General features: G+C 36.5%; 1 pseudogene; it reads right to left on the bottom strand.

Moving 5' to 3' along the window:
- Positions 1–9780: 9780 nt before the first annotated feature.
- LOC120597309 (uncharacterized) lies at positions 9781–9899 on the bottom strand (annotated as a pseudogene).
- Positions 9900–10109: the final 210 nt, after the last annotated feature.

Here is a 10109-nt window from a genome sequence, read left to right on the forward strand (position 1 = left end):
TTTTTTTTTTAAAAAAAAGCACTATTTCAAAATGTTCACTCTTTCTTCCATCATCATCGACACAGGCCTCTTTCTGTACCAGTCTGTTTTGGTATATCCATTTTCTGAAAGGTTTTTTTCAAAATGTACTTGTTAAATTTTCAACAACAGAGGACCAACAGAGGGGCCCCAAAACTACTGTAAGTGGTTTATAAATCCCAAACCTTGTGTATATAATGAATACACAAAAGCACTATTACTATTTTATGAGGATTCACAATTTCATATTCATATTTGTATAGCTACAAGAAAAAGATTGAGTTGTTTACTGAATTTCTGTCATGGAGAGAGCCTTTTCATTTTTAAATATATCTTGTCAGCAGGTTTGTTTACAAAAATTAAGTCTTTGAAGGTTGGATTTAGATGACATAGGAAAAGAATTTTAAAAGAGCTGAGGTGCTTTGCATAAAATGAAGAAACAAGTAGGGGTTAGGCACAATTGAGTCACTGAGTGATAGAGAAGAGGTCAGGGAGAAAGAAGTTAGCCCAGCAATGCAATGGGATACAAGTACCCATAAGAAAACATGAACAATTAAAAAAATTTAAAAAATTAAACAATGTTAGGTGTATTGTTTACAAATTGGCTTAATAATTCTCCTTCCTGTATCCTTACCTTTGATATCCCCTCCTACACTGATTATGGACTTGACCATGTGTTTTGCTTTAGTCAATGGCAAACCAGACATAAGCAGATATTTGAAAAGTGCCTGTGTATTAAAAGTTTGTCTCTTGATATTCTTCAGAACTCTGTTGCTACTGTTAAAAGGTAAGACTAGTCTACTTGAATGATAAAAAATACATGGCCCAGTCATCCTCATCTCCTCAGCCAAAAACTATAACCATCTGCCCAATACGAGTGAGATAGTCCCAGGACAGCCAGACCTGGGTGGCTCTAGAACTACATGATCAACCCACAGACTCAGGACCAATAATAAAATGATTGTCAGCTTAAAGTTTTAAGAGGGTTTGTTATGGAGAAAAATCTAACAGATACAAATAACCATTATCTGACTTTAGATGGTATACTATCCTGTGATGCAACATATTTTTTGCCCCAAATATCCAATAAAAATTTTCTAGACAATCAAACCATGTTGATGTCAATTCGGAAGCAGAATAACATTCCACAATGGTTGCAATTTATAAACAGAGTAATGGTACGACATAGTACAGGGAAGGAATTAACATAGGCAGAAAATAAATGGTACGATAGACAAAGAGTATAAAACAACATCAGGAACTCAAGCCAATAGTAACTGGCTTTCATGAAACTGAAGATATAAAAAGGGACACTGGGTTAGAAGCTAGAGCCAATTATATCAAATCTAAAAAAACCAGTAGATCTATTGAGCATCTAAGAAGCTGACACTTATGTTGTACTAAAAATAAATGGCATGGTTGGGGAGACTGAAACACACTCTGTTAACTGGTACATTTGTTACAGTTGATGAACCTACATTGACCCATCAGAATTACTTTAAATCCATAGCTTACAATTCAGTCTTGATGTTGTACATTTTAAGAGCTTGGACAAAAGTACAATGACATAGATCCATCATTATGATCTCATACAGAGTATTGTCACTGTCTAAAAATCCTCTGTGCTTTGCTTATTCATCTTTCTTTGCCCCAGTGGTTTATACCAGGATCACTTCTAGACCCATGATCCTAGTCCATACCACTGATCCTTTTACTGTTGCCATAGTTTTGCCTCTTTCACAATGTCACACAGTTGGAATCATACAGTATGTGGACTTTTCAGATTAGCTCCTTTCACTTACTAATATGCATTTAAAGTCTCCCCATGTTTTTTTGTTGCTTGACAGCCATGATCGTAAACTATAGGAATTATCAAACATGGAGTACAATATGTCCTATATAGTTTTAATATTGAGGGGATTTTTAAATAGATAATTTCTATGTGACATGTACAGAAAATCTTCAATAACTAGAATATTCTTTTTCCTGAAAATCTCTTGTAATTGAATTCAGATTTATGCAATTTTCAATATTTCCTAAAACTATGTAGCTATGCTACATGATTTGAGATGTGTGAAATTGTTACATATATTTTTTTTCCCATTTCTATGGAGTAAGGTCCAGTGAAAGCCTCCCTAATTAAAGCCAGTAGATGGAAGTTCCACTCCCACTTCAATGAGCACCTTCAAATCATTTAACCTCCCTAAGTACCAATTTTGTTTCTTCTAATATGACAAGATCAGTTCTCCTCTTGCTTCAGGAGCAGTAAGGGATGGAAACACTTACCTTCCCTAGGAGGTGAGGGGCAGAAGCCAAAATATTAGGTAAACACATTCAAGTTGCACAGCACAAAGATGGATATGTTCCCTCTAAGGATAAAGATACATACAGGAAACCAAATTAACAGTAATAGGGTGGGGATTCATGACAAATGACATGTCTCTCTGGATACCTCAGCAACTCCAATATCAAACCATTCTCTTGACTCAGCTTCTCTGTTTTATGCTTCTTCTCCTGAGACTGCATCTTCTTTACACACTGCCAGAGGCAATTCTTTGTTTTATTCAGACTCCTTAATAAAGAACATCATGCTCCTGAGAGCATCTTTACTAGACAGAATTCTCCCAGCTAGTTTAAGTAGTGGTTCTCAGTCTTGACTATAAATTAGAATACTTGGAGAACTTTAAAACATACCAATTCTGGACCTGCCCCAGACAAATTAAATCAGAATCTCTTGGATCAAGGGATATAGACTTAAACATTAAAAATGTAAGTGCCTCTAAGTAATCCCAATGTGTGGCCATGGTTGAAAGCCACCAGATCCCAATGGATGCTGATACCTGGTCCGGTGAGAAATGCCTTATGTCAGACTTCCTCTGAAGGAAGTACAGTTAGAATTTCAGAGTTTTCTGGTGTGCAATAAAAGATTAACCTTGCCCAAAGAAAGGTTTGTCTGTTACCTACAGATCCTGGGAGGTAGCCTCTATGACCTTGGAACATCTTGCATGATAAGAGTGTTTTCGTTTACTTGGGAACCTTGGGCCATCTCAGATAGTCTGTGCTAATAGTGTGATTTATGGTTGGGGGGCCTTGAACCACATGGTGTCAGCTTGACTTCTGGAGGGGCTGGATAGAGATTAAGGTCAGCCATGTAGGTGTCAAACATGTCTACGTGACCAAGCCCCAATTAAAACTCTGGCACCAAGGCTCAAGTAAGCTTCCCTGGGTGGCAGTGCTCCATAGGATTGCCACGCATTATTGCTGGAAAAGTTAGTGCCTGTCCTCAAGATTCTACTGGGAAAGGATAACTGGGAGCTTATGCCTGGAACCATCCTAACCCTACCTTATGCACATCTTCCCTATTTCATTTTGATCTATATCTTTTGCTGTAATAATCTGTAACTGTGAGTATAATGGCTGAGTTCTAAGAGTCCCACTAGCAAATTATTGAACCTGAGAGTCATCTTGGGGACCCTCGAATTTGCAGTTGGCATGAAAAATAGGGCAATTTGAGGGATTTCCTATACTTTGCATGGGACCTATTTCAGTTCACCCAGCTCAGATGTTCTCCCCTGTGAAAGACATAATCCCCATCATGAGTAATTCTTCATTTGGGGTGCAGCAGCCTCCTCTCTCACATTCCTGGCATTTGCATCAGCTTCTTCCTTTTCTGGGAACGTCTTTCCTCATATTCATCTTTAATTACTACTCATTTGTCTAAATTGTCTCGGGGGCCACTTGCTTTCAGAAACCTCCACATCCCATCGGATTACATGTTGGCCCTTCATGTTCTCATAAGATCGTGTACTTATATCTGACATTTATCTCATTATAACACTCATACCTGAAACATTGCTTTGTTTTTGTTCAAGCTCATATATCCTTGATAGAACTTTGACCGAGCTCCAATTTTCGCAGCAGAAAAACTTTAATATTTTATATTCATCTTGCTTGCTTTGCTTTCTTATTTCTCCCGTATACCCTCTCTAAGATCATAGATAATGTGTTGTTATGGCTTTTTTTTATTTGTGAGAAATTACTAGAAAACCGAGAATGAGTACAACCGAGAGAAGGAATTAGAATAGGAAAAATTAAAAGGAAAGTACTACAGAATAACTTATTGGTTCCAAGTGAGGGTAGAAGCAGTGAAAGACCGACAAGAAAAGCAAGCAATACAATGACAGACAAAGAGCAATGGAGCCAAAGAATTTATAGAATCATCATAAAAGCGATGGTTCTGTTTGTAAAAAACTAAACAGATGTAAATGTGAATTTAATAAAGATAGATTGAATTGAAAGTTTTCTCTGAATATTGGTAATAGGCTGACTGCTTTAAAAGATGGTATGCATTATATTTCTCTTTCATGTGTGTTTGATATACATGGTTATTTCCAGGAACATGAGTCAATAGCAACAGGATTCAACTAAAAAATAATCTATTTACAGAGTGAGTTTCAGGAGGCAGGGATTTTTACCTCTACGTCCTTAACACAAAGCACAGGTCTGAATTGTGTTTGTTAAATAAATAAATGAATGACCTACAAAAAAAGAACATAAACCTCAGAGGAAGATAATCCCTGTTCTGACACCAGATTAGAATTATAGGCAACATCAAAATTGCCAAAACAAGGGGACATTATCTAGAGCAGTGACTCCCAAATTCCAGGCCTTGGTCCAGTGCCAGTCAGTGATTAAACATCATCGATTTCAATGTCTCTGCAAAAAAAATAAAAAATAAATACTATAACAAATTTATCTTAAAGCTAAATTAATTCCACATTCTTTATTTCTGCAATTATGTTTTCTTTATCTCTGATAAAAGTGTCCATTTTTTCAACATAAGAATGGGTAGTAATCAGTTCATTTTGTTAACATGCTTGCTGGCCAAATAGAAAAATCAAAACATATGATTCCCCAAAATTGAGGAGAAATATTACTAATGTAGGATTCTGAGCATGTCCAGAAAATGTTATAGATGCCTCAGAAAATGAGACAGAGCAAGTGCTGAGAAGACACTGTGTGACCCACACAAGTAGAGGAATGTTCAGCCAGTCGTGCCCCCAGTGGCCAGAAGACCAGAGTCACATGAGCAAACCACAGTTACAGAGGGAAATGCTGCAGACTTTGTTAGAGCTGCACACAGAGTGGATACTTGCATGAAAAAGAAATTCATTTTCAAAGTGGTTTTTAACATTGAGAAATAACTCTTTGTGAAACGTTGAGATTCTAAGATTTTACACCACTGTAAAAAAATCTGTTATAAAAAATATTTTTGTTCTTTTTATCAAAATTTCCTTATAATACATTAGAGGTATCATAAATGCAAGTTTAGGAGAATTTCATACCACTGTGCTTTCACAGAAAAAGGTATATTGGAGTTTTTAATGGTAATTAAGCCAAGCGCAGGATCCCATAAAATAAATGAGGTTTATAATAAAAAAAAAAAGTATTAATTCATTTAACAAACAGTAATTTAATGAAAATATAATTATCAATACATTTCTATGTTAATATTAACTTTAATTATTTGATTTTAATGATTTCTGAAATAATTCTTTAATCTTTGTTTGTTGCTTTAAACATCTGATTAAAATCCAATTTTTCATGTAATATTTCAGTTTTGATCATAGCACCTATAAATTTATCACGATTATGTGGGAAATTATTCTGTCAAAAATATTATAAAATGGCACCATCCTCTAGTGACAAAGTTGTCTTCTATTGTTATCCCTCATCCAAATTGGGTCATGATGAGCCAGGAAAAATAGTAAGGCCAAGGATTTGAAAATAATTAAATAAATTTTGCAAAGCTCTTAAAACAGGAAATAGAAGCTAGAATGCCCTGAAATTTAGGCCCTTTCAGTTACAAGATTTTTTTAATGCCATTAAAAGATCATAAATGGTAATAAACACATACTGTTGACATTCTTTAAGAATTTAATTCGACAGAGTTACATATACAAAACTACAATTTTTTTTTACTTTCCTAGAACTCATTTTCAATTTTGAACAGCCACTTCACTGGGATAACAAATATGAATCTTAGTTAATTTGAGTTCCCAATATGTATTTTTCTGGAACTCTAACTCCTGGTGTTTATATACTGCCAGAGGATTGAGTAGAAAACATTTGGTCCCCAATTCATGCAGTTCTGCAGACTTGCACTAAAATGTCAACCCAAACATCATCCTAATCATCAGCCCACACATGGCATTACTAGGACAATCCTCGTTCCTGCCTACATTCAGAGCCAGAAGTTCTCTCCACTCCCTCCTTATCACTCATAGTGTCTTAGTACATTAGGGCTGCTATAACAAAAATACAGCAGACTTGAGTGGCCTATAAACTCTGGAAATTTATTTGTCATAGTTCTAGAGGCTGGTAGTCTAAGATCAGGGTGCCAGCATGGTCAAGTTCAGGTAAGGTCCCCTCCAAGTTGCAGACTATTGACTTCTTACTGTGTCCTCAGATGGTAGAAGGGCCCTCACATGGTGGAAGATCTCTCCGGGGCCTCTTTTATAAGAGTACTAGTGCCATTCATGAGGGCTCCACCCGCAAGATCTAATCAACTCCCTAAGGCCCTACCTCCAAACGCTACTATATTGGAGATTGAGTCTCAACATATGAGTTTGGAGGGGACATGAACATTCAATCCATTGCACTTAATGATCCAGGAACCATCTCCACAGGGCTCTCTGTGCCTCTGCTATCTAGGTTCATCAAACAACCATTCCCTCTCTGAAGCTTTTCCAATACTCTAACACTGAAAATTGAGTGCAGATCTCTTTCTATCTTGGGTTCTACAACTCTCTCATATCTTTTCACCTCTTCGGGATTCTATCTCAGAAACAGGAGTACACATCCTCTCTGTGTGACCCCAAAACCACCAGCTCTTTGAAACCTGGGAGAATATTTGGCTATCTCCAGTTGAGCCCCACCTCTCCCAGTCTTGCTCTGAGTATAGAAGAATCACTTTCACTGTCAAATGTTTTTGATAGAGCCCCTAATGTCATCTCCTTTCTGGGGCTGAGCCTTTAGGAAACACAAAAGCCTGAGACTCCAATGCTTTTTTTACTTTCCAATCTATCACACTCTCCAAAGAGAAACTATCAGAAGGAAACATTTTTTTAAATTATATTCTGTCATTTTCTATACCCGTCAAGTATTTTCAACCACTGAGACAACTTTTCTTTCCAATTTCATTATCATTCTACAAATAATCCACTGTTTCTCTCTCCCTTTGTGTTATGATATTCTTTGATCTCCAACAGGTATTTTTATTGCTTAATTTTTGTGTGAATACAGCAAGATCCATGTTGTTTTTCCCAACATTTGTAAGATTCTTGAGGATACCAAAGTATTTAATTTCTATATAACTAAGTTCAGGATGGTAGACAAGAAGTATACAGCGATACATCTGAAATTTACAGGATGTGAATTACAGTTGATGCATGTTCTCTTGATTTGCTAATTTACTCAAAAATGGAAATAGCCTCAGGAGAGAATTGCACATTTTCATGACTCTGGAGGATAAGATTTGAAAATCTAATTAATGATTTTATTGATGAACAATTAAATATTATAGACTGGTTAACCTATTTCCAGATATGCAAAGGCCCTATCTTAGACGAGAATTGAGTGTTAAGTATGTTTTAAATACTTTTATTTTCCAAGAGAATAGAATGGGGGTAAGGGGGAACAGGGCTATTTAGTATGAGGTAGAAGTATTTAAAATTAGAAGCAAGTGATTGTTTTAAAACCTTCTTCTGATCCCAGTGGTTCTCATTACTAGCTGCATATTAGAAACACCTAGAGAGATTTTTTTAAATGCCCATGTTTTAGATCCACCTGTAGAAATTCGGATTCAATTGATCTTGAATGAGGCATTTCTTCAAAACCACTCCTGGTGATTTAAAATATGCACCATGGTTGAACACCACCGCTCTATCCCATTAGGTCACAGAGAGGCTAAACACAAGAAAGAAAACTATATAGTAATAGTTCCCCCAAATCAATAAGGTTAATTATCCTGAAGTAAGTTTTTACCAACACAAGCAATTTTCCGTAATGTAAGAAAAAACAAATGTTCTTTATATAGGACCTACACAGAAATGATAGGAATGACATATGTTGTTTTTAAAAATCAGTTCGTACTATCCTATATCCAAGCCAGCGATTCTACCCTCCATAGTGAGTAGGAAGCAAAGGTATTGACCGGGGCTGGGGTCTTAGGAGACTGAGCTAGGTTTACTAGAATCCAAGGCCGGCCCAGAAATTAGTGACTCTGAGAGTCTGATGAAGCTCGATAGATGCAAAGATAGCCCAAATGAAAAAAAAAGCTAGGTCAACAACGAGAAATTGACAAATATAGGGATGCACTCGAAGGTGGAGTCTTACACAGCAATATGCAGTGGAAAGAAGCATTTTAGTAATAGTAGAGAGCCTATGGGTGTGGAGCTCGATTTGAAAAACAACGAGCAAAAATAGCATATGATTTAATTTATAATAAATGCTTTTCAACAAAACCATTATTATGATGATGTGTTGTACTCGAATCCACACCAACTGCAGTCCGCAGAAGTTGTTAGACTGCAACCATGACATTATATATGTGCATGAATTGACATCCATAAAAAGCTTTGGGGTCTAGGAAGAAGGAAGAGGAGAAGATATGAATATGCACTGAGCTGGGAATCTAATGAGAGGAAAAAATGAGAATGGAGATGACAGCATGGTTAGTGACCATCCATTCTGCCCAACCCAACGGACTGGTACAGATACTATAAGGAAGGAGAAGTTTGGGAGCAGACAGACCTAATATGTTTCTCTAGGAGAGCCTAAGAGGCATTCCAGGTATTAGAAGTAGGGAATCTTGTTTCAGGCTTCAGAGACAGAAAACAACCCCAAATTAAAGCAGCTAACATTTTACCTATTCTTCCACAGACTACAGTTAAGCCCTGGGGCTCAGGGCTGTCACCAGCAATTTGACTTATAGTGCACAGAAGAGATATTAGTGAGAGGCCATAGAGGCCCCTAAACATCTATGAGACATCTTCAGAAGATACGTAAAGATACATGGAGAGCCTTGGGAGTTGAGGGTGGGTTTTGCATAAGCAGGCTGTACCTTAAAAAGCTCTCTTTATTTGGATATTAATACCAATGATTTCATTTATACCCACAAGCTGAAGACTGTTATTTGAATTACATTATTATTTAATAAAACACTATTTCATATACTCTATAAAATATAATCATCTCACTTGAACCTTATACAAACACTGTAGATAATAAGACAGGTTATATTTCCATTTTTGATCTGAAGTTCAAAAAAGATAAATACCTACTTAATATCACCCATTATGAAATTTAACTTTGTTTCCTGATTTAAAATAATAACAATAATAATAATAAGCCTGATCTTTTCCATTGGGCATGCTCACAGCAAATGTGGAGGTCTCTGCTCATGACTCCAGCTGTTTGTTGAAAAGGTGTACTCAAAAGAAGAAACAGAAGTCACAGTGTTTGTTACCCAAAATGAGATATTCACATACCAATGCATTGGGAAATGCTTGTCAATAGCTCTAAAAGCTAAGAAAAATTTATGAGGTGAGTTTTTGTATTGGTATCATGGATGAACACTATTTTCAATAGTACTCTTTATCTTTTTTTTTTTAGGTGAGGCAACCCTTGGTTGACCTCACAGATTGCAAGGACCTTGTCAGCTTACAATCCCTTTTATTATTATTATTATTATTATTTTAATTCCTACAGCACCTGGTCTTCCTAAGTGGTCTGCCATCTAAGTACTAACCAGGCCCGACCCTGCTTAATTTCTGAAATCAGATAGGATCGGGCTTGTTCAGGGTAGCATGGCCGTAGACAATAGTACTTTTTAAAAGATGCAGAAAACTTTCTCTTATGGACAGCCCTCGTATCATCTAATAAAAATTGAAAGAATAATATGAAATCATGTTTCTGGCAACCATGCATAATACAATTTTTTACGTAGTCATGACCGTTTTAAATCCCTGCCTGGAGGCTAGTCAGGTCCCCTTCTTCAGCAGCTGATTGAGTACACACCCCAAGCACTT

Source organism: Pteropus medius, unplaced genomic scaffold, assembly GCF_902729225.1.
Source record: "Pteropus medius unplaced genomic scaffold, Ma_sr-lr_union100, whole genome shotgun sequence".
Lineage (NCBI taxonomy): Eukaryota > Metazoa > Chordata > Mammalia > Chiroptera > Pteropodidae > Pteropus > Pteropus medius.